Source organism: Bufo gargarizans, chromosome 1 (genome assembly GCF_014858855.1).
Source record: "Bufo gargarizans isolate SCDJY-AF-19 chromosome 1, ASM1485885v1, whole genome shotgun sequence".
NCBI lineage: Eukaryota > Metazoa > Chordata > Amphibia > Anura > Bufonidae > Bufo > Bufo gargarizans.
The window spans coordinates 577,512,547-577,535,865 of NC_058080.1; positions in this window are offsets into that span (position 1 = coordinate 577,512,547).

Genomic DNA, 23,319 nt, shown 5'->3' on the forward strand with positions numbered 1-23,319 from the left:
CAGGGGTACTATTCAACTCTATTTTTAGTAAAAAAGAAGGAAGGAGACTTTCGAACTATTATAAACCTGAAACAACTGAACAAGTTTATTCTTTACAGAAAATTCAAAATGTAGTCTCTGAAATCAATTGTACCTCTGATAAAGCTAGGAGCATTTATGTGCTTGGTTGACCTGAAAGACGCTTACGTGCACGTTCCCATTCACCCAGATCACCAGGAATACCTAAGGTTTGCGATCTCAGACCCATTCAATCAGATTCTCCATTTCCAGTTCATAGCGCTACCCTTCGGGATTTCAGCTGCACCAAGGCTATTCACCAAACTGGTGATAGAAATGATAGCTCCACTCGGACAAGAAGGGTTAAATATAGTGGCGTACCTGGACGATTTCTTAATTATAGCAGACTCAAGGGAGCTCCTGCTGTCAGACTTAGAAATATTTTTATCCCGTCTGTCAGAGCTAGGATGGATTGTGAACAAACCAAAGTCAATGTTGGTACCATCCACGAGAATTAAATTACTACGTGTTATACTAGACCGGGGGTGGCCAACCTTACATACACAAAGAGCCCAAAAAAAACAACATATGACTACCAGGAGCCAAAGCTATACAATTACACACGAGTCACTGTATTTTTCGCCCTACAAGATGCACCTAGGTTTTAACAAAGAAAAATAAGATAAAATAAATATTTTTCATCCGATCTGAGGTCTGCTAAAAATATTTTTTTTCTTATTTTTCATTAGCAGAGAAAAAAAATATATATATTTTTCATCACACCTTAGATCAGACTCCTAAATCAGATCCCCAATCCTAATCTGACCTACAATAAGATCCCCAAACCTCATCAGACCTCCAAAATAAGACCCTCAATGCTCGGATCAGGCAACAGAAATCAGACTCCCAGTGTCAGATCCCCCCCTATGCTCAAATCTTCCCCTTCTCAGATCTGACCCCCCCCCCATGATCAGACCTGACCAACCCATGCTCAAACAAGACCCCCATGATCAGATCTGCCCATGCTCAAATCTGAACCCTCATGCTCCGATCTTTCCACTCATGCTCAGATCATACCCCCATTGTCCAGATCAGGACCCCCCCCCCCCATGCTCAGATCAGAACCTCTCATGCTAAGATCAGACCCCCCATTTCGCTCAGTTCTATAAATAAATAAAAAATCTTCCCTCTCCTGATCAGGCACTGGGCTCCTGCTACTCTGCAGGTCTGACACGCTCTCCACTGTGACCTGATGAGCACAATGTCAGGTCATAGTGCTTGTGTCCACATACTACCTTCTCACACTGTGTGCTTTAGGACATAGTGAAGAGTGAGCTGGAGCTGCAAAGTAGTAACAGTGCCCTATCAGGAAAAGAGATCTGAGCATGGGGTGGAGAGTGAGCTTTCCTGGCTTCACAGCTAGAGCCTCACTTGAAGAAGCAAAGAGCCGCATGTGGCTCAAGAGCCACAGGTTGGCCACCCCTGTACTAGACTCTCTAACACAGTCGACTTTCCTGCCACAGATCAAGATCCAGTCTCTGGTAAGCAAGGTGAGGCACTTTCAACACCGGAAAAAATGCTCAGTGAGAGAAGCGATGAGCCTTCTCGGCCTTCTAACCTCCTGTATACCTTCAGTGGAGTGGGCGCAGTCTCACTGTCGTGTAATACAGAATTGGCTATTGTCCCAATGGAACAAGAAGCGGGGCTCTCTAGATTTCAAGCTTTGGATTCCAGGGTCAGTAAAGGTTTCTCTTTCTTGGTGGACAAAGGAGAAGAATCTTTCCCATGGGGTTCCATAGATCAAATCGCCGTCAATAACAATCTTCAGGGATGCCAGCAAATCTGGATGGGGAGAGAAAGTCGACAAAGTTTATGTCCAGGGAACTTGGAAGCATCACATATCTATCCAATCCTCAAATTTCAGGGAACTGTACGCGGTAAGGGAGGCTCTACTTTGAGCCAGGCAGCTGATAAGAAGGCAGCATGTGAAGGTCCTATCAGACAACACGACCGTGGTCTCCTACCTGAAACGCCAGGGAGGTACTCGATCAAGGAGACTCCAGAATATCACAGAGGAAATTTTCTCCTTTGCAGAAAAAGAGCTAAGATCCATCTCAGCAATGCACCTGAAGGGGTCCCAAAAACTAGAAGCGGCTTTTTTAAGCAGACAAAAGATAGACCACACAGAATGGGCTCTGAATCAAGAGGTCTTTCACATGCTAACCCAGAGATGGAGACTTCCTACAATAGACCTTTTTGCAACAAAAATTAATACGAAATTACAAACATTCTGCTCCCTGAATGCGTGAGACCATCCTTGGAGAATAGATGCCTTCTCTCTGAAATGGTGTTGGGATCTAGCATACGCATTCCCTCCAATGCCTCTAATCCCGAGGGTCATTCAGAAGATACTGGAAGGAAGAACCACAGTGATATTGATCACCCCGTTCTGGCCCAAGAGGAGTTGGTTTGCTCCGCTCCTGAGACTGGCAGTAGACGACCCGGTGAGACTCCCATTCAGAGGGGACATCCTCACCCGGAATTCCTGAAACTCATTGCCTGGATCCTGAGGTCTCCATCTTAAAGTCTCAGGGCCTGTCGGACAAAGTCATAGCCAGCTTAAGATGCTCCAGGAAAAAGGAGACATCTGCGATATATTTGAAAATCTGGAAAAGGTTCTGCTCATGGTCAGGTGAAAAGAATCCAAACCTTGAAGGGCCTAACATTCAAAAGATTCTGGAGTTTCTACAAAATTGGCTCGAACTAGGTCTCTCTCCATCTACCTTAAAAGTTCAGATTTCCGCATTAAGCGCCCTCTTTGATACCAACCTGGCAGACCATAGATGGATTAAGCGGTTTATAAGAGCTGCCCGTAGACTTAGACCCACCTTAAGATCTCGCACCCCGACCTAGGACTTGAATCTGGTACCTTATGCGTTCCCTGTTCGAACCGTTGGAGAACTGTTCAATTAAGTCACTTTCATTTAAGACCGCCTTCCTTATAGCAATTACCTCCGCTAAAAGACTAGGAGAGATTCAAGCTCTCTATTCGTGAACCATACCTTTCCATCACTGAGGATAAAATTGTGCTAAAATTAGACCCAGGTTTCCTGCCAAAGGTAGCCTCAGACCGCAACAGAGGCCAAGAGATCTTTCTTCTATCCTTCTTCAACAATCCTAAGGATCAAGAGGAAAATAAATTTCATTCCCTTGATGTTAGATGTACAGTCCTTAAATATTTAGATGCCACTAAAGATTTCAGAAAATCCGACAGCCTGCTTGTCCAGTTTGCTGGGAAAAATAAGGGATCCAAGGTCTCAAAATCCTCCATTGCAAGATGGATAAAAGACACCATTACCCTATGCTATAGAAATCAAAATCTGGATCCTCCATCCAATATTCGGACACATTCTACCAGAGCTGTCTCCACTACTTTTGCTAAAAGAGCAGGGGCTTCCCTGGATGATATATGCAGGGCTGCCTCCTGGTCTAGCATTCACACATTTGTGAGACATTACCGCTTGGATTTATCTGGAACTTCTGGCCTCTCCTTTGGTCGAAAGGTTCTTCAGAAGTAATCTGGGAAATACTAATAATTTTTGTTCTGGCACTTGATATCTTTGAAACACTGAGGTGTGGTGGTGGGAGGGGGCAATTTAACCTCTTCTGTTTCCTGCCCCCACAGAGGTCATGGGTCAATCTCCTGTGTGGCCGTCATGGTGATTTCATGGAAACTGAATTACCGGTAAGTCTAATTCCGTTTTTTCCCTCCTCTGTCCTCCAAGCCGGGAAATAATACCGCCATCCGGAGCGCACATGCAGAGGGAGCGCAGGAGGCTCCTGCTCCCCGTCAGCAATTCTTCCACATACGGAAGGGAGTTCACTATTGCTGCACCTACCTCATTGCCACCCCTTTCTGGAGGGGGTTAACTGCCGCAATATTGTTTACCTGGCCCGCGGGGTGCAGCCCCCGTCCGTTGTATTCGCCCGCTGCTCTGTTCTCTGTGGCTGGCCGATCCAGGGGCTAGCATGCAGAAATCATCGGCTGTGCGCAGGGGCTTGGTTCTCAAACTTTGTCCCCTGGAGAGGAGGGGGGGGCCCTCTATGGCGCAAATTCTTCCTGCCCTACTCCCCCCCCCCCCCCTCCCCAGAAACATGCTGAGCTCCGCCCTCAGTCCTCAACTGGCCTTAACCCTCTCTGCCCAGTCACCTCTTAGGCCGGCATATCTGGGGATCTACTCTAGTTTTGTAATGTGGAAAAACTTAACCCCTTCCTGCCTCTTGTCCGCTTGAGGCTGGCATCTTAGTTATAAAATAAAAAATGTGCGCCATACGGGTCCCCCCCCTCTGCCCTCACTACCGCAGGACCACCCTGTCTGGTGGTATCACGCTGAGCCCGTGTCATATCTGACAAGAAGGACCTCTCATAGTTCCCAATCCGCCCTCCGGGGCCATTTGGTTGATAATTCTCCACCTTTGCAGATCCTGTGGAGGACAGCTGAAGTATTACCAATCCACCCTTTGGGTCGTTTGGTTGATAATTTCCACCTGCGCAATTCAGTTCAGTTAAGGACCTCTGAAGGATTCTAATCCGTCCTCTGGGGGCCGTTAGATAATTCCCCACCTCTGCAATACAGTGGAGAGCTTCTGGAATTCCCAATCCACCCTCCTGGGTCGTTTGGTTGATACTTCTCCACCAGCGCATTCGATAAGGGACCTCTGACATTCCCAATCCACCCCCTGGGTCGTTTGGTTGATAATTCCCCAGCTGCGCAATCTATCGGGGGCCCGCTGGAACTTCCCAGTCCACCCTCTGGGGTTGTTTGGTTGATAATTCTCCGCCGGTGCTGTTCAATTAAGGACCTCTGACCTTCCCAATCCACCCTCCCGGGTCGTTTGGTTGATAATTCTCCACCCTCTGGAGTCGTTTGATAATGCACTGCCTGCGCGATCCGGTGGACAGACCTCTAGAATTCCCATTTCACCCCCTGGGTCATTTGGTTGATGAGTCCCCAGCTGCGCAGTCTGCAACTGCCAAGGGTGAGATTCTGAGGGGTAGACCTATGCGTGTGCGAACCACAGCACAAATTTCTCCTCGTAACCCCACCCTTCCTCCCTGGATCACGCTTAGACACACCCTCCGACCTGGGGGGGTCGGCTGCGGGGAAGAATCACTGATTCAGACCCTGACATGAATCTGAAGCAATCTCCCAAGATTGCGTCTACGGTGGCCAGCGGTACTGGTTGCCCTTCCATAGGCAGAATATATGCACTACTTCGGGATGCAGTACTTTCCTTGAGGCAGGGGACAAAGTATAGTAACACCGGTTTCAGTGCCGGATGTATGATTTCCCCCTTCTGTAGATGGCGGAATTGCATCTCCACTGGGTTCAGTACCTGCCGTATGCATTAGCCCCTTCCTTAGGTGGCACGATGCCATTATCACTGGCTACAATGTGTGCTGTGTACATTACCCCCTAACTTAGGTGCATTAATTGCACTCCCACTTGGGTACAGGACTCGCCACATGCACTAGTTCTCGCCATGGGCATTAACCCACTTCATAGGTGTAATATTTTCCCTACCACTGGCTTAGGTACTTGCTGTATGCATTCCACCTTCCATAGGTAGGGTAACTGCACCACCATTGGATACGGTCCGACTGTTGCGCTATCCTTCCATAGGCGGAGTGTTGCATTTCCCCCTTCCACAAGTGATGCACTAGCAGGGGAGTATCTAAGCATCTTCGGATGCTGCAATTCAACTGCGCCACGGCTCTAGGTGCCTTCGCTTAGTTCACAAGTGGGTGTGGCAACGGTCAGTACCCGTGGGTGCCTGCTACTCTCTCTAGTGGTATATGGGTGCCGCCAGTGGATACGGTGGCTAGTCCTCATTGTATCCTTTTCCTTTTGGTGCTGGTTTTGGGCAGGGGGTTACCTAGCATCACTTATGTGTCCTAGAGACCCCTCATCTCCATGGGCCTCCATTGTTACAGTCGGTCATGATATGATCCGCATCAATACGTAGTGCGTACACCATTGCACATACAGGTCCTTCTAAAAAAATTAGCATATTATGATAAAGTTCATTATTTTCTGTAATGTACTGATAAACATTAGACTTTCATATATTTTAGATTCATTACTCACCAACTGAAGTAGTTCAAACCTTTTATTGTTTTAATATTGATGATTTTGGCATACAGCTCATGAAAACCCAAAATTCCTATCTCAAAAAATTTGTATATCATGAAAAGGTTCTCTAAACGAGCTATTAACATAATCATCTGAATCAACTAATTAACTCTAAACACCTGCAAAAGATTCCTGAGGCTTTTAAAAACTCCCAGCCTGGTTCATTACTCAAAACCGCAATCATGGGTAAGACTGCCGACCTGACTGCTGTCCAGAAGGCCATCATTGACACCCTCAAGCAAGGGTAAGACACAGAAAGAAATTTCTGAACGAATAGGCTGTTCCCAGAGTGCTGTATCAAGGCACCTCAGTGGGAAGTCTGTGGGAAGGAAAAAGTGTGGCAGAAAACACTGCACAACGAGAAGAGGTGACCGGACCCTGAGGAAGATTGTGGAGAAGGACCGATTCCAGACCTTGGGGGACCTGCGGAAGCAGTGGACTGAGTCTGGAGTAGAAACATCCAGAGCCACCGTGTACAGGCGTGTGCAGGAAATGGGCTACAGGTGCCGCATTCCCCAGGTCAAGCCACTTTTGAACCAGAAACAGCGGCAGAAGTGCCTGTCCTGGGCTACAGAGGAGCAGCACTGGACTGTTGCATGTCATTCGGAAATCAAGGTGCCAGAGTCTGGAGGAAGACTGGGGAGAGGGAAATGCCAAAACGCCTGAAGTCCAGTGTCAAGTACCCACAGTCAGTGATGGTCTGGGGTGCCATGTCAGCTGCTGGTGTTGGTCCACTATGTTTTATCAAGGGCAGGGTCAATGCAGCTAGCTATCAGGAGATTTTGGAGCACTTCATGCTTCCATCTGCTGAAAAGCTTTATGGAGATGAAGATTTCATTTTTCAGCACGACCTGGCACCTGCTCACAGTGCCAAAACCACTGGTAAATGGTTTACTGACCATGGTATTACTGTGCTCAATTGGCCTGCCAACTCTCCTGACCTGAACCCCATAGAGAATCTGTGGGATATTGGGAAGAGAAAGTTGAGAGACGCAAGACCCAACACTGTGGATGAGCTTAAGGCCGCTATCGAAGCATCCTGGGCCTCCATAACACCTCAGCAGTGCCACAGGCTGATTGCCTCCATGCCACGCCGCATTGAAGCAGTGATTTCTGCAAAAGGATTCCCGACCAAGTATTGAGTGCATAACTGAACATAATTATTTGAAGGTTGACTTTTTTTGTGTTAAAAACACTTTTCTTTTATTGGTCGGATGAAATATGCAAATTTTTTGAGATAGGAAATTTGGGTTTTCATGAGCTGTATGCCAAAATCATCAATATTAAAACAATAAAAGGCTTGAACTACTTCAGTTGGTGTTTAATGAATCTAAAATATATGAAAGTCTAATGTTTATCAGTACATTACAGAAAATAATGTACTTTATCACAATATGCTAGAAGGACCTGTATATGGTGAGTACGTTCCAGCGAGTCGAGTGTTCACTGACTCTATTCTCTATCCACCACTCCTTCTTTGGGAAAGTGGTGATGCTGGCACTCTAAGTTTAGCTGCTACAGCTTGTTCTCCTCCACAGGTGCAGCTTTTAACTAATGCTCGAGTTCGTGGTTGCTGCAGTGTGACATTCCCCTCAGTTAGGGGTCCTACCCTGGCGCTAGCTTGGCAGTTGCGCCTGTTCAGCGCCCTTCCAGGTAGAGTTTTTAAGGTTCGCTCTACTTAACTGGGGCAGTATGGTACGTGGCTTCTACGGATAGTCTTAGGCCTCCCCCTCAGTTTTGCGCTGACTGTGAAAGCGCTGGCTACTACTGTGGGAGCGGTATTGCGTTACCATTACATACTTGGGTTCTTACTGCACAGCTCTTTCATCAGGCGGTGGACTCTTTTTAGCACTGAATTCGGTGGCCTCTGCGGGTGGCCCCCTCCTGCTCAGGTATGGGGCTAGCAATACAGTGTGACTCCCCTTGCCTGGCTTCCTCCTCAGGCAGAGTTTTTTGCACAGCCACTTAATCCTTGGCTACTTCTGTTAGGCGCCGGTCTCAGACGGGGAATGGGCTTAGACCTAGCCTATTCTTCTCCTGTCTTTTCCTCTCTGGCTAATGGTTCTTAGCCACCCCGCATGCCTTGGTAGTTACTATGTTACTGCCTTCCCTCATCTGGATTGCACAGGGTATTCGTTTGGTGGCCTTCCATTCCAGGCACGCTCTGGTCCCAACTGGTGGGCTGTGGCGCCCTCCACATCCCTCCTTCTACAGGGACTCTTCCATTGGTCCGGGTGTGCTAACGGTATCTACAGTCATGGCCAAAAGTTTTGAGAATTACATAAATATAGGAAATTGGAAAAGTTGCTGCTTAAGTTTTTATAATAGCAATTTGCATATACTCCAAAATGTTATGAAGAGTGATCAGATGAATTGCATAGTCCTTCTTTGCCATAAAAATTTACTTAATCCCAAAAAAACCTTTCCACTGCATTTCATTGCTGTCATTAAAGGACCTGCTGAGATCAATTCAGTAATCGTCTTGTTAACTCAGGTGAGAATGTTGACGAGCACAAGGCTGGAGATCATTATGTCAGGCTGATTGGGTTAACATGGCAGACTTGACCTGTTAAAAGGAGGGTGATGCTTGAAATCATTGTTCTTCCATTGTTAACCATGGTGACCTGCAAAGAAACGTGTGCAGCCATCATTGCGTTGCATAAAAATGGCTTCACAGGCAAGGATATTGTGGCTACTAAGATTGCACCCCAATCAACAATTTATAGGATCATCAAGAACTTCAAGGAAAGAGGTTCAATTCTTGTTAAGAAGGCTTCAGGGCGTCCAAGAAAGTCCAGCAAGCGCCAGGATTGTCTCCTAAAGAGGATTCAGCTGCGGGATCGGAGTGCCACCAGTGCAGAGCTTGCTCAGGAATGGCGGCAGGTGTGAGCGCATCTGCACAAACAGTGAGGCGAAGACTTTTGGAAGATGGCCTGGTGTCAAGAAGGGCAGCAAAGAAGCCACTTCTCTCCCAAAAGGGACAGATTGATCTTCTGCAGAAAATATGGTGAATGGACTGCTGAGGACTGGGGCAAAGTCATATTCTCCAATGAAGCCTCTTTCAGATTGTTTGGGGCATCAGGAAAAAGGCTTGTCCGGAGAAGAAAAGGTGAGCGCTACCATCAGTCCTGTGTCATGCCAACAGTAAAGCATCCTGAGACCATTCATGTGTGGGGTTGCTTCTCATCCAAGGGAGTGGGCTCACTCACAATTTTGCCCAAAAACACAGCCATGAATAAAGAATGGTACCAAAACACCCTCCAACAGCAACAATCCAACAACAGTTTGGTGAAGAACAATGCATTATCCAGCACGATGGAGCACCGTGCCATAAGGCAAAAGTGATAACTAAGTGGCTCGGGGGCCAAAACGTTGACATTTTGGGTCCATGGCCAGGAAACTCCCCAGATCTTAATCCCATTGAGAACTTGTGGTCAATCTTCAAGAGGCGGGTGGACAAACAAAAACCCACTAATTCTGACAAACTCCAAGAAGTGATTATGAAAGAATGGGTTGCTATCAGTCAGGAATTGGCCCAGAAGTTGATTGAGAGCATGCCCAGTCGAATTGCAGGGGTCCTGAAAAAGAAGGGCCAACACTGCAAATACTGACTCTTTGCATAAATGTCATGTAATTGTCGATAAAAGCCTTTGAAACGTATGAAGTGTGTGTAATTATATTTCACTACATCACAGAAACAACTGAAACAAAGATCTAAAAGCAGTTTAGCAGCAAACTTGGTGAAAACTAATATTTGTGTCATTCTCAAAACTTTTGGCCACGACTGTACACGAAAGCTTCCAACCTTTCTCTCCAGAGTTCCGGAAGCATGCAACGTGGACGCCCTGATTTCTTCCTGGCGGGGAGTTCTCCCTCCCTACGTGTTTTCTTTCCCTCCTTCCCAGGGTTCTACGGAGGACCAGGATGGAGGACATTCTAACAAATCCTAGTCTCTCCGGATTGACCCCCGTCGCACGTGGTACGCAGACCTCGTTCTCCTTCTAGGAGACGTCCCTTGGTCACTGCCACTCAGAGTCGACCTCCTTTCACAAGGTCCGGTCTTACATCAGCATTTAGATGACGGCGTGGCTATTGACACCGCCATTCTGACATGGAAAGGGTTTTTGGTGGATGTCATCCACACTATGATTCAGGCCAGGAAGCATGTATTGCCCAGGATCTATTATGTTACCTGGAGGTCCTTTCTGGGCTTCTGTGAAAGCCAGGACATCCCCTCCCTCTGTGTTTTTTTTTCCTCTCCCTACGGTCCTATCCTTTCTACAATCAGAATTGGACCTTAGTTTAGTCCTTTGTTCCTTGATGGGTCAGGTGTTGACGCTTATGTCCTAGGGCAGCTTCCAGCGTTCCCTGGTGCCTATGGAAACCTTCCTTCAGGGAGTGGCATATACGGTTCCTACGTACCGTCCTTACTGCCTTGGGATCTGAATATAGTTCTCTCAGCGTTCCAGTTTTCTCCCCTTGAGCCCTTGTGGCTCCTGTCCTAGTAGGTAGTTTTTCTTGTGGCTATCACATCCATTAGACGGGTGTCTAAGTTGGGGGTGCTCTCTTGCAAAATCCCCTCCCTGGTTGTTCATAAGGATAAGGCGGTCCTCCAGCCCCTTCCTTCTCCCGAAAGTGGTCTCGGACTTCCATATTAATGAAGAAATTGTCTTTCCTTCACTGTCCCTCTCCTTCACACCCTACGGAAGGGAGTTACATTATTGGATATTGTCAGAGCTCTAATCATTATTGGCAGCCTCTAGTCCCTTCCGGCGTACTGAACCCCTTTTTTTATCCGGAGGGTCCTCGCTAGGGATTGGCGGCCTCCAAGGTAGCGATTGCACATTGGATTCGGTCTGCAAGTGCTGAAGCATACCTCGCCGGAGCAGGGTTCCGCCCTTAGGTGTCACGGCTCACTCCACCACAGCGGTGGGCGTTTTCTTGGGCTCGGAGGAATCGCGCTTCGGCTGCACAGTTGTGTAAGGCGGCTACTGGTCCTCCTTACACATGTTCACATAAAATTACCTGGTGCATACTTATGCATCGGCGGTCGCTGCTTGGGTCGCGTGGTCTTGCAGGCGACAGTTCTTGATGCCTGCAGGGACACTTGCTTCCATGGGTCTGTGTCTTCTCCTACTGCTTGTACACAAACTGAAGCTCTCTCTCCAGGCTGGAGGGGGTATAGCTTCCGGGGGAGGAGCTAACAGCTTTTACTAGTGTCAACACCTCCTAGAGGACATAGCTATACCCACGGTTCCTGTGTCCCCCACTGAAGAGAGAGAAAGAGATTTTACTGGTAAGTTATACAAAAATCTCCTTATCTTTAAAAGCATCCTAAAATCTAATTGTGAGAGGTACATACCGTATGGGAATAAAAGGTTAAGGAACAAAAAGAAACCAATGTGGATTAATAGAACTGTAAAGAAAGCAATAAATGACGAAAAGAAAGCATATAAATCACTAAAACAGGAGGGTTGCACGGAAGCACTTAAAAACTGTAAGAAAAAAAAAGAGAACATGTAAAAAAACTAATAAAAGCGGCCAAACTAGAGACCGAGAGATTAATTGCCAAAGAGAGTAAAACTAACCCTAAAATGTTCTTTAATTATATAAATGTTAAAAAGTATAAATCTGAAGGTGTCGGCCCTTTAAAGAGTAATGAGGGGAGAGTCGCAGAGAGCGACGAGGAGAAAGCAAAGCTGTTAAATATTTTTTTCCGGCGTATATATCTGGACTTTGGTATATAAAATGACAATGCTCGGACTGGGAGAAAATGTCTGTATGTGGGTAAAAAAACTGGCTGAGTGATATAAAACAGAGGGTGGTTATTAACAGTACACACTCAGATTGGGTCACTGTCACTGGTGGGGTACCTCAGAGGTCAGTATTAGGCCCTATTCTCTTCAATATATTTATTAATGATCTTGTAGAAGGCTTGCATAGTAAAATATAAATTTTCGCAGAGGACACTAAACTGTGTAAAGTAATTAACACTGAAGAGGACAGTATACTACTACAGAGGGATCTGGATAGATTGGAGGCTTGGGCAGATAAGTGGCAGATGAGGTTTAACACTGACAAGAGTAAAGTTATGCACATGGGAAGGAATAATGCAAGTCACCTGTACATACTAAATGGTAAAACACTCGGTAACACTGACATGGAAAAGGATCTAGGAATTTTAATAAACAGCAAACTAAGCTGCAAAAAACAGTGTCAGGCAGCTGCTGCCAAGGCCAATAAGATAATGGGTTGCATCAAAAGGGGGATAGATGCCCGTGATAAGAACATAGTCCTACCACTTTACAAATCACTAGTCAGACCACACATGGAATACTGTGTACAGTTCTGGGCTCCTGTGAACAAGGCAGACATAGCAGAGCTGGAGAGGGTCCAGAGGAGGGCAACTACAGTACCCTGAAAGATTATCAAAATTAGGGTTATTCACTTTAAAAAAAAGACAACTGAGGGGAGATCTAATTACTATGTATAAATATATCAGGGGTCAGTACAGAGATCTATCCCATCATCTATTTATCCCCAGGACTGTGACAAGGGGACATCCTCTGCGTCTGGAGGAAAGAAGGTTTGTACACAAACATAGAAGAGGATTCTTTACGGTAAGAGCAGTGAGACTATGGAACTCTCTGCCTGAGGAGGTGGTGATGGTGAGTACAATAAAGGAATTCAAGAGGGGCCTGGATGTATTTCTGTAGTGTAATAATATTACAGGCTATAGCTACTAGAGAGGGGTCGTTGTTCCAGGGAGTTACTCTGATTGGAGTCGGGAAGGATTTTTTTATTCCCCTAAACTCCCCGAACTGGATGGACAAATGTCTTTTTTCGGCCTTATGTACTATGTTACTATGTATATTCTCAAAAGTTGAGCATGATGGACCTCTGGGTGTTTTTTTTTTATTATTTAATAATTTTTTTACCCCCAACTTTTTTAAGTGTACTTTCACACTTGCGTTGTTGGATTCTGGCAGGCAGTTCGTCGCTAGAACTGCCTGCCGGAACTGGCAATCTGTATGCAAACGGATACCATTTGTAGACGGAACCACATGCGGATCCGTCTCTCCGGTTGTCATCCGGAAAAATGGATCCGGTATTTATCTTTTTCACATTTTTAAAGGTCTGCGCAGACCGCAAAACCGGATCAGTTTTTCCAGAACACTTGGGGCCGCATCCGGCATTAATGCATTTCAATGAAAAATAATGCCGGCAAGTGTCTTAGACTTTGGATGGAGAAAATACTGCAGCATGCTGCGGTATCTTCTCCGTCCAAAAACCACGCAGTGACTGAACGGAAGACATCCTTATGGATACTGAACGGATTGCTGTGCATTCAGAATGCATTAGGATAAAACTGATCAGGAAAAGTTTAACTCCAGTGTGAAAGTACCTTAAGGCCCCTTTCACACAGACGAGAATTCCACGCGTGTGCAATGCGTGAGGTGAACTCATTGCACCCGCACTGAATCCGGACCCATTCACTTCAATGGGGCTTTTGAGATGAGCGGTGATTTACCAATCATTACTTGTGCGTTGCGTGAAAATCGCAGCATGTTCTATATTCATCGTTTTTCGCGCAACGCAGGCCCCATAGAAGTGAATAGGGATGCGTGAAAATCGTATAGCATCCGCAAGCAAGTGCAGATGCAATGCGATTTTTCACGCATGGTTGCTAGGAGATGATAGTAACTTGATAAAAGTCAAGTTACTGTATTTTCCCTTTTAACATGGTTATAAAGGAAAACAGTAGCATTATTAATACAGAATGCTTACTAAAATGTTGCTTGAAGGGTAAAAAATTACTCACCTCATCCACTTGTTGGCGCAGCCAGCATCATCTTTTTTCAGGATCTGCAAAAGGACCTTTGACGTAATCGCGCTCACCACCTTCTATCTTCTTTCAGCAGGACCTGCGCTGACGTCACCGCGCTCTTAAAGGGGTTGTCCGAGTTATGAAAAAAAATAATATAGCACTGAAAATCTGATATATAACTGAGCTAAGCAAGTTTTATGCAAAAAATATATATATTTTTCCTCATTTCCCTGGTTTTTTTCTGGGCCTTTGTTTACATGCAATAAATTCTCTGCCCCTCCCCCACTCTGCTAAGGGAGTGAATACAAGTACCGCCATGAGTGACATGTCTGCCTGCTGGGAGACTCCGCAGCATGTTGTATGTGTAGGACTATAAGTCCCAGCTGTATAATGACACTGGTAAGGGAGTGGATACAAGAGCTGCCCTGAGTGACATGTCTGCCTGCTGGGAGACTCTGCAGTATGTTGTATGTGTAGGACTACAAGTCCCAGCTGTATAATGACACTGCTAAGGGAGTGGATACAAGAGCTGCCCTGAGTGCAGGGAGACTCTGCAGCATGTTGTATGTGTATAACTACATGTCCCACCTGTATAATGACACTGCTAATACACACAGGATCTTCCTGTCATGGAACCATGAACCAGACGTACAACAAGAGATAAGTGGAAAATAAGAAGGTTTTATTGAAGAGCAAGCCGTAAGCAAAGTCCGAACGGATGGCTAAACCGAAGCAGGGTCTTGCGGAGACAGAGGTCAGGAACCAGAAGGGTAGTCAGACGAAGCCAGGAACAGGAACCAACGGGGTAGTCAGACGAAGCCGGAATCAGGAACCAACGGGGTAGTCAGACGAAGCCGGAATCAGGAACCAACGGGGTAGTCAGACGAAGCCGGAATCAGGAACCAACGGGGTAGTCAGACGAGGCCAGGATCAGGAACCAGAAGCAGCAGCAGTCTTGGAAGCATGTGAACACAGGAGGACCAAGCAAGGAACTGAAGCCACAGACCTCCTATATATATGAGCTGGGCATCCAGCTCCTCCCAGTGGGAAGGAGGAGCCGCAGGGTGGGAGGCTACAAGAAAACCCAGAAACCAAGATGGCCGCCAGCACATGTCAAACGAAGGGAACAGCAAGGAGGTAAGACCATGACAGTACCTCCCCCTCAAGGGCCCCTCCTCCGCGGAGTAAGGAACGGTTTCTGAGGGAAGCGTGCGTGGAAGGCTCGGAGCAAGACAGGAGCATGGACATCTGCGGAGGGAACCCAGGAACGCTCCTCTGGACCATAACCACGCCAATGGACCAAAAACTGCACCCGGCCGCGGACCAGGCGTGAGTCCAGGATATTGCTCACCTCATACTCCTCACGATTGCCCACTTGGACCGGACGAGGCCGAGGAATCGAGGAAGTGAAACGATTACACACCAGTGGCTTCAACAGGGAGACATGAAACACGTTGGAGATCCGCATGCCAGGAGGAAGCGCAAGGGCATAGGCTACCGGGTTTACCCTGCGAAGCACTCGGAAGGGACCAACAAAGCGAGGCGCCAGCTTGGGAGTGGGCACTCGAAGGTTGAGGTTGCGGGTGGACAACCATACGCGGTCTCCGACCTGGTAGGAAGGAGCGGGCGCTCGTCTGCGATCAGCCTGGAGTTTCTGGCGCTGCGCAGAGACCTCAAGGGACCTCTGGATCCGTACCCAAGAAGCACGTAGGACGGAAAGGTGATCCTCCACAGCCGGAATATCCTGGGGAGAGAATACCTCCGGTAACACGGCAGGTTGGAACCCATAATTGGCCATGAAGGGAGACGTCCCAGAGGAAGAGTTCACCGCCGTGTTCCTGGCAAACTCAGCCCAAGGCAGGAGGTCAACCCAATTGTCTTGGTGATCGGAGACATAGCAACGAAGGAATTGCTCCAAGGCCTGATTGGATCGTTCTGCGGCCCCATTGGACTGAGGGTGGTAGGCCGAGGAGAAAGAGAGATGAATCCCCAACTGGGAGCAAAAGGCGCGCCAGAACCTGGACACAAACTGACTCCCCCGATCCGACACAATCTCCTTGGGCAAACCGTGCAACCGGAAGACCTCCCTGGCAAAAATCGAGGCCAACTCTTGTGCAGAGGGTAACTTCTTGAGAGGAACACAGTGGCACATTTTGGAAAACCGATCCACAATCATGAGAATGACCGTATGGCCTCGGGATGCAGGGAGAATCCATCCCCAGGTGAAATCCATCCCCAGGTGTGACCATGGACGCTCCCCGGTGGCTATGGGTTGCAAAAGGCCCAACGGAAGGTGCCGAGGGGACTTACTCTGGGCACAAACGGAGCATGCCGCTACATATGCGGCGATGTCGGAACGTAGAGAAGGCCACCAGAACAGACGTGAAACCGCCCAGGACAGCTGATTCTTTCCAGGGTGCCCCGCGGCCTTGGAGTTATGGTAGGTTCGCAACAACCGAGTGCGCAACTCCTCAGGCACAAAACATCTGCCGTTGGGTCTCCCAGAGGGAGCACCAGATTGAGCCGCCAAAATCTGCTCACCCAGAGGAGAAGTCAGGCTGGTGCGAATAGCGGCCAGGATCTGATTCGGGGGTATGACCGTAGTCGGAATCGACTCCTCCCCGGATAGCTCGGAGTACTGCCGTGATAAGGCATCCGCTCTGATGTTCTTGGAGCCGGGTAGGTAGGAGACCACGTAATTAAAACGTGACAAGAACAGAGCCCATCTGGCCTGACGTGGTGTCAATCTCTTGGCCTCAGAGAGGTAGGTCAGATTCTTGTGGTCCGTCAGGATGAGAACCGGAACCACCGAGCCCTCGAGCAAGTGCCTCCATTCTTTAAGGGCCTGCACGATGGCCAATAACTCCCTGTCACCAATCTGATAGTTGCACTCCGCGGAAGACAGTTTCCGGGAGTAAAACCCACAAGGAAGCAGAGGACCCTCTGGTGTTCTACGCTGAGACAGGAGGGCGCCTACTCCCGTCTCAGACGCGTCCACCTCGAGGACAAAAGGCAACCCAGGGTTGGGATGCGACAGAATCGGAGCCGACACAAAGGCGGACTTTAGAGCCTCAAAAGCTCGGATGGCCTCGAGCGGCCAGACCTGAGGATTACTGCCCTTCCTGGTCAGATCCGTGAGAGGCTTGGCTAGCATGGAAAAGTCCCTGATGAACTTCCGATAATAATTGGCGAAGCCCAAAAAGCGCTGCAGGGCACGAAGCCCACTGGGCTGGGGCCACTGTAAGACAGCCGAAACCTACTCAGGATCCATGGAGAACCCCTCAGCGGAAATGATGTAACCTAAGAAGGTTACCTGGGATCGGTGAAATTCGCATTTCTCAAGCTTACCGAACAGCTTGTTCTCTCGTAAGCGTTGCAACACTCGTCTGACATCCAGAATGTGGGCCTCCATGGATGCAGAATATACCAAGATGTCATCCAAATAGACCACCACACACTGCTGCAACAGGTCACGGAAAACATCGTTGATGAATTCCTGGAAGACTGCGGGCGCATTGCACAACCCAAAGGGCATAACCAAGGATTCATAATGACCGGTCCTGGTGTTAAACGCGGTCTTCCACTCATCGCCCGCCTTGATCCTTACCAGGTTATATGCCGCCCTCAGGTCGAGTTTGGTAAAGACCGTGGCCCCTTTGAGGCGATCGAACAGCTCGGAAATCAAGGGTATCGGGTAAGCGTTCTTGATCGTGATGCGATTGAGACCCCTGTAATCGATGCAAGGCCTCAACTCGCCGCCCTTCTTTTTCACAAAGAAAAATCCAGCCCCTGCCGGGGACGAGGATTTGCGAATGTGTCCGCGTGAAAGCGCCTCCCTCACGTACTCCTCCATGGCCTCATTCTCCGCTACCGACAGTGGATAGACTTTGCCACGAGGAGGAACGGCACCGGATTGTAACTCTATGGCACAATCGTATGGGCGGTGCGGAGGTAGGGCAACCGCGCGCACCTTATCGAATACATCCCGGTACTCTTCGTATTCAGGAGGCAACAGAGAGTCCGAGGAAGTACACAGCAACTTGACAGGCCCATGGATGCAACTAGCCCCACACTGCGGTGACCACGAGAGGATCTCGACCGATCTCCAATCGAAAGTCGGATTATGCTTCTGGAGCCAGGGGTACCCCAAGACCACCGAGTAGTGTGGAGACGAAATAACCTGGAGACAGACCGACTCTCTGTGAACGGCACCAATGGCTATCCCCACTGGAAGGGTCTCATGAGTCACGTGTGGCGGCAGAAGGGGTCTGCCGTCTATCGCCTCAAGAGCCAGTGGGGAACCTCGAGGCTGCAGAGGAATGGAATTGGCGGCAACGAACACTCTATCAATGAACAAACCACCAGCACCAGAGTCCACCAACGCCTGGGTCGTCACCGAGCCCCCGACCCAGGAGAGGACAACCGTGATCAGTGGTTTGTCAACACGGGAAACCGGGGACGAGGAGACTCCACCCAAGATCTGCCCCCGACAGGACCTCAGGTGCGAGCGTTCTCCCGGACGGTTCGGACATGCCAACCGAAAATGCCCACCGAGACCACAGTACATGCATCGGCCCTCGCGTCTCCGGAGTACCCTCTCCCCCTCAGACAGGCGAGCAAACCCCAGCTGCATGGGTTCACCCCCAGACAAGTCATCCCCAGGAGGCGTGGGAGGAGAGGGAGGCACGGGTGGGACAGCAAACGTAGGCGCCAATCTGTTAGGAGACCTCCGCAGGCTCTCCTTAAAGGAAGGTCTCTCCCTGAGTCTGGTGTCAATCAAAATCAGGAAAGAAATAAGAGACTCGAGCTCCACTGGTAGGTCCTTAGCTGCAACCTCATCCTTCAAGGCATCCGAGAGACCATGAGAGAAAGCAGCGACCAGAGCCTCATTATTCCAGCCCACCTCTGCTGCCAGGGTACGAAACTCAATGGCGTATTCAGCTACGGATCGTGAACCCTGTCTGATGGACATAAGGAGCTTCGCAGCAGAGGCAGCACGAGCCGGCACATCGAATACCTTCCGAAGAGAAGCAACAAAACCGGAAAACTCGGCAACCACCGGATTGTTGTTCTCCCATAAAGGGCTGGCCCAGGCCAAGGCCTTGTCCGAGAGCAGCGAGATCAAGAAGCCCACCCTTGATCTCTCAGTAGGAAAGGCATGTGGCAGCAACTCGAAGTAAATGCCCACCTGGTTAAGGAAACCTCGGCACTGAGTTGGCTCTCCCCCAAAGCGCTGTGGAAGGGGGGCAGAACCGGTCATACCCTGAAACACCACAGGCGCAGCAACAGGTGTCAGGGTAGACTCTGGCGCAACAACCGGAGCGGCAGTAGGAGCGGGCCCAGGAGCGACAACCGACCCATCGGCAACGGAAGCTAAATGAGCTGTGCGTTCAAGCAGGGTTTGCAACGCCACAGCGAACCGACCCAACAGGTGATCCTGCTGATCAAGTCTGGCAACCAGCGTAGGTAGCGAGGGTGGCCCTGTACCGTCAGAATTCATGGCTTGGTCCTAATGTCATGGAACCATGAACCAGACGTACAACAAGAGATAAGTGGAAAATAAGAAGGTTTTATTGAAGAGCAAGCCGTAAGCAAAGTCCGAACGGATGGCTAAACCGAAGCAGGGTCTTGCGGAGACAGAGGTCAGGAACCAGAAGGGTAGTCAGACGAAGCCAGGAACAGGAACCAACGGGGTAGTCAGACGAAGCCGGAATCAGGAACCAACGGGGTAGTCAGACGAAGCCGGAATCAGGAACCAACGGGGTAGTCAGACGAAGCCGGAATCAGGAACCAACGGGGTAGTCAGACGAGGCCAGGATCAGGAACCAGAAGCAGCAGCAGTCTTGGAAGCATGTGAACACAGGAGGACCAAGCAAGGAACTGAAGCCACAGACCTCCTATATATATGAGCTGGGCATCCAGCTCCTCCCAGTGGGAAGGAGGAGCCGCAGGGTGGGAGGCTACAAGAAAACCCAGAAACCAAGATGGCCGCCAGCACATGTCAAACGAAGGGAACAGCAAGGAGGTAAGACCATGACACTTCCCCCTACCTTCTTGTGTAATGCTCTCTCTAGTATATCAGCTCCAGTGCCCAGAATTGTCCTTGCCTGCAGAGCTGTGCAGCTGACGGGGTTAAGAATCCTAGCAGAGAGTAGACGGCAGTGAAGGGGGCGTGGCCAGCACAATGACGGCTCTGTAAACGACCTTTATCATAGCAGGGAGAGAAGCTGACATCACAGGTCATGTGACCCTCAGTGAAATCTGAGAAACCAGTCACTGGAGATAAAGTGAGTGAATTGGAAAGCTGTTACATTTGCTTAGTTAGGAACATAGAAAGAACAAAAAAATAACTCGGATAACCCCTTTAATAATAATAATAATAAATAACTCACCTCATCCACTTAATCACGCAGCCGGCATAGTCTTCTTTCTTCTTCTTGCAGGACCTGCCAAAGGACCTTTGATGTAATCGCGCTCACCATGTGGCGAGCGCAGTGACGTCAGCGCAGGTCCTTCTGAATGAGGATAGAAGATCCTTCTATCTTCATTCAGCAGGACCTGCTCTGACGTCACCACGTGGTGAGCGTGATTATGTCATCAAAGGTCCTTTTGCAGGTCCTGAAAGACTATGCTGGCTGCGCAAACACGAGGATGAGGCGAGTTATTTTTAATTTTTTAACCCCTTAAGCAACATTTTTGTAAGAATTCTGTATTAAGAATGCTATTTTCCTTTATAACCATGTTATAAGGGAAAATAATAAAATGAATGGAACCCCAAACTTCAGTGAAGAAGTCCGGGTTTGGGTCTGGGTACCACATTCAGTTTTTTTCTCATGTGCGTGCAAAACACATTGCACTCACGTAAAAAAAACTGAACATCTGAACGCAATTGCAGTCAAAACTGACTGCAATTGCGTGCCTACTCGTACAGGTTTTCTGCAATGCACTTGGGACACATCCGGAGCAATTCCGGGATGCCTGTGTGAAAGATCCGCAATACACGGGCGCCGTTCCATGGGCATTTCGCATCACGGATGCGGAACCATTCACTTCAATGGGTCCGCAAATCTGGATATGCGAAACGGAAGCACGTAATGGAAACCCACGGAAGCACTACGGAGTGCTTCTGTGGGGTTTCGTCCCGTACTTCAGTTTTTTACAAAAGCCATGTTCTATCTTTTTGCGGATCGCAGACCCATTAAAGTGAATGGGTCCGTGATCCGCTGCAGCACGGCCACGGGGCCACACATTTGTGTGCAGGAGGCCTAAGGCTGTTGGGCTACTTGCGGCAGAGTGATCCGACAAGCAGTTCTGTCGCGGGAACTGCCTGCCGGATCCAGCAAAACGTATGCCAACTGATGGCATTTGTAAGACTGATCAGGATCCTGGGGAAGAAAAATAAACGAACCAGCACCTCCATAATAAGTGAATATGAGAAGGCAGGTGCACGCTACCTTGGCTGAAACACAATTGGATTAGTAGAACTACAGGTAACAGCACTCTGCTAGTCAATTGCACAAAGATATAAGCAAACACTGAAAGAATAAATACTTGGTGGTCATACTTACTGCAAATGCAGCTAGAAGCTCTTTGCGAATATAATTGATCAAAAATATTTCGGGCCCATCTACCAGTCGACAACATTGTCACTGCAACTAGGGGGGTGGCTCCCCCTGGTGGTGAGATTGAACCGTGCACCACCAGCCCATTTACCATATGCTTTTAATTAGATAGCTTGTACAGCTGTATTCTACTCAGCCCATACTGCAGGCTCACAACCTGGGAGAGGCAAGCGTAGGATACAGCTTGGTACTACTTTGCCCAGATTGTAGGCTGTAAGCCCAGGAGAGGTATGTTAGAGTAGGACCCATCTGATTAGAAGCTACCTTGTCGACTGGTAGATGGGCCCGAAATATTTTTGATTAATTATATTTGCAAAGAGCTTCTAGCTGCATTTGCAGTAAGTATGACCACCAAGTATTTATTCTTTCAGTGTTTGCTTATATCTTTGTGCAATTGACTAGCAGAGTGCTGTTACCTGTAGTTCTACTAATCCAATTGTAATCAGGATCCTGATCAGTCTTAAAAATGCCTGATCAGTTAGAAAATTGCATTGAAATGCCAGATCCGTCTTTCTGGTGTCATCCGGCATTTATTTTTTTTTCACCTTTTTTTTTCGGTCTGCGCAGACCGGAAGGATGGATCCGGCATTCCGGTATTTTGAATGCCGGATCTGGCACTAATACATTCCTATGGAAATTCAGGCAAGTCTTCAGTTTTTTGGGCCGGAGATAAAATCGTAGCATGCTGCGGTTCTATCTTTTGCCTGGTTAGTCAAAACGACTGAACTGAAGACACCCTGATGCATCCTGAACGGAATGCTCTCAATTCAGAATGCATTAGGATAAAACTGATCAGTTCTTTTCTGGCATTGAGCCCTTTTGACGAAACTCTGTGCCGGAAAAGAAAACCGCTAGTGTGAAAGTACCCTTATTTCCATCAGTTACTGTGAGCCAAAACCAGGTGCAGGTCAAAAGCACAGAACAGGTGCAGATCTACTATACCTCATCTCTGAGTAGGCTTCACTGCTAGTTTTGGCTCACAATCACTAAGGCTAGGTCTACACGACGACATGTGTCGCGCGACAGATAGGGCACAACTACACTGCAACATTTGTTGCGCGACAATTTGTATAATGATAGTCTATGGCAGGGGTACTCAACTGGCGGACCGCGGTCCAAATACGGACCGCGGCCTCCAGTTGTCCAGACCCCGGCCATCCTTCAGAGCGCTCCTCCTCTCCTGCACACTGTACCGTGCAGGAGGAGGAGCTTACCGGCGCACTTCCTCCTGTCCCACTCCCAGAGCGCTGAGCGCAGTGAGACAGGGCTCCCTCTACATGTAGCGCTCCTCCTCTCCTGCACACTCTGGTACGTGCAGGAGGAGGAGCTTACCGGCGCACTTCCTCCTTCCCAGGGGCGCAGTGAGAGACGGCTCCCTCCACATGCAGGCACCAGCGCTTTCATCCGACACCTGCACATGGAGGGAGCTTTCTCCCTCAGTGCGCTCACAGGTCCCTTTTCTCCTGCAGTAGCGGCAGCACGTAAGGGAGCTTCAAGCTCCAAAGAACACTTACGTGCTGCTGGAGAGGGGAGGGACATCACCACTGCCACCAATGAAATAAATGTCCCATTTGGGAAGGAAGGGGGGCGTGGAGAGGGCTACAGAGAGGCGGGAACACGTCACTGACTGCAGGAAAGGACTCCAGTCAGTGTCGTGTTCCCTCTCCTGGGACATCTT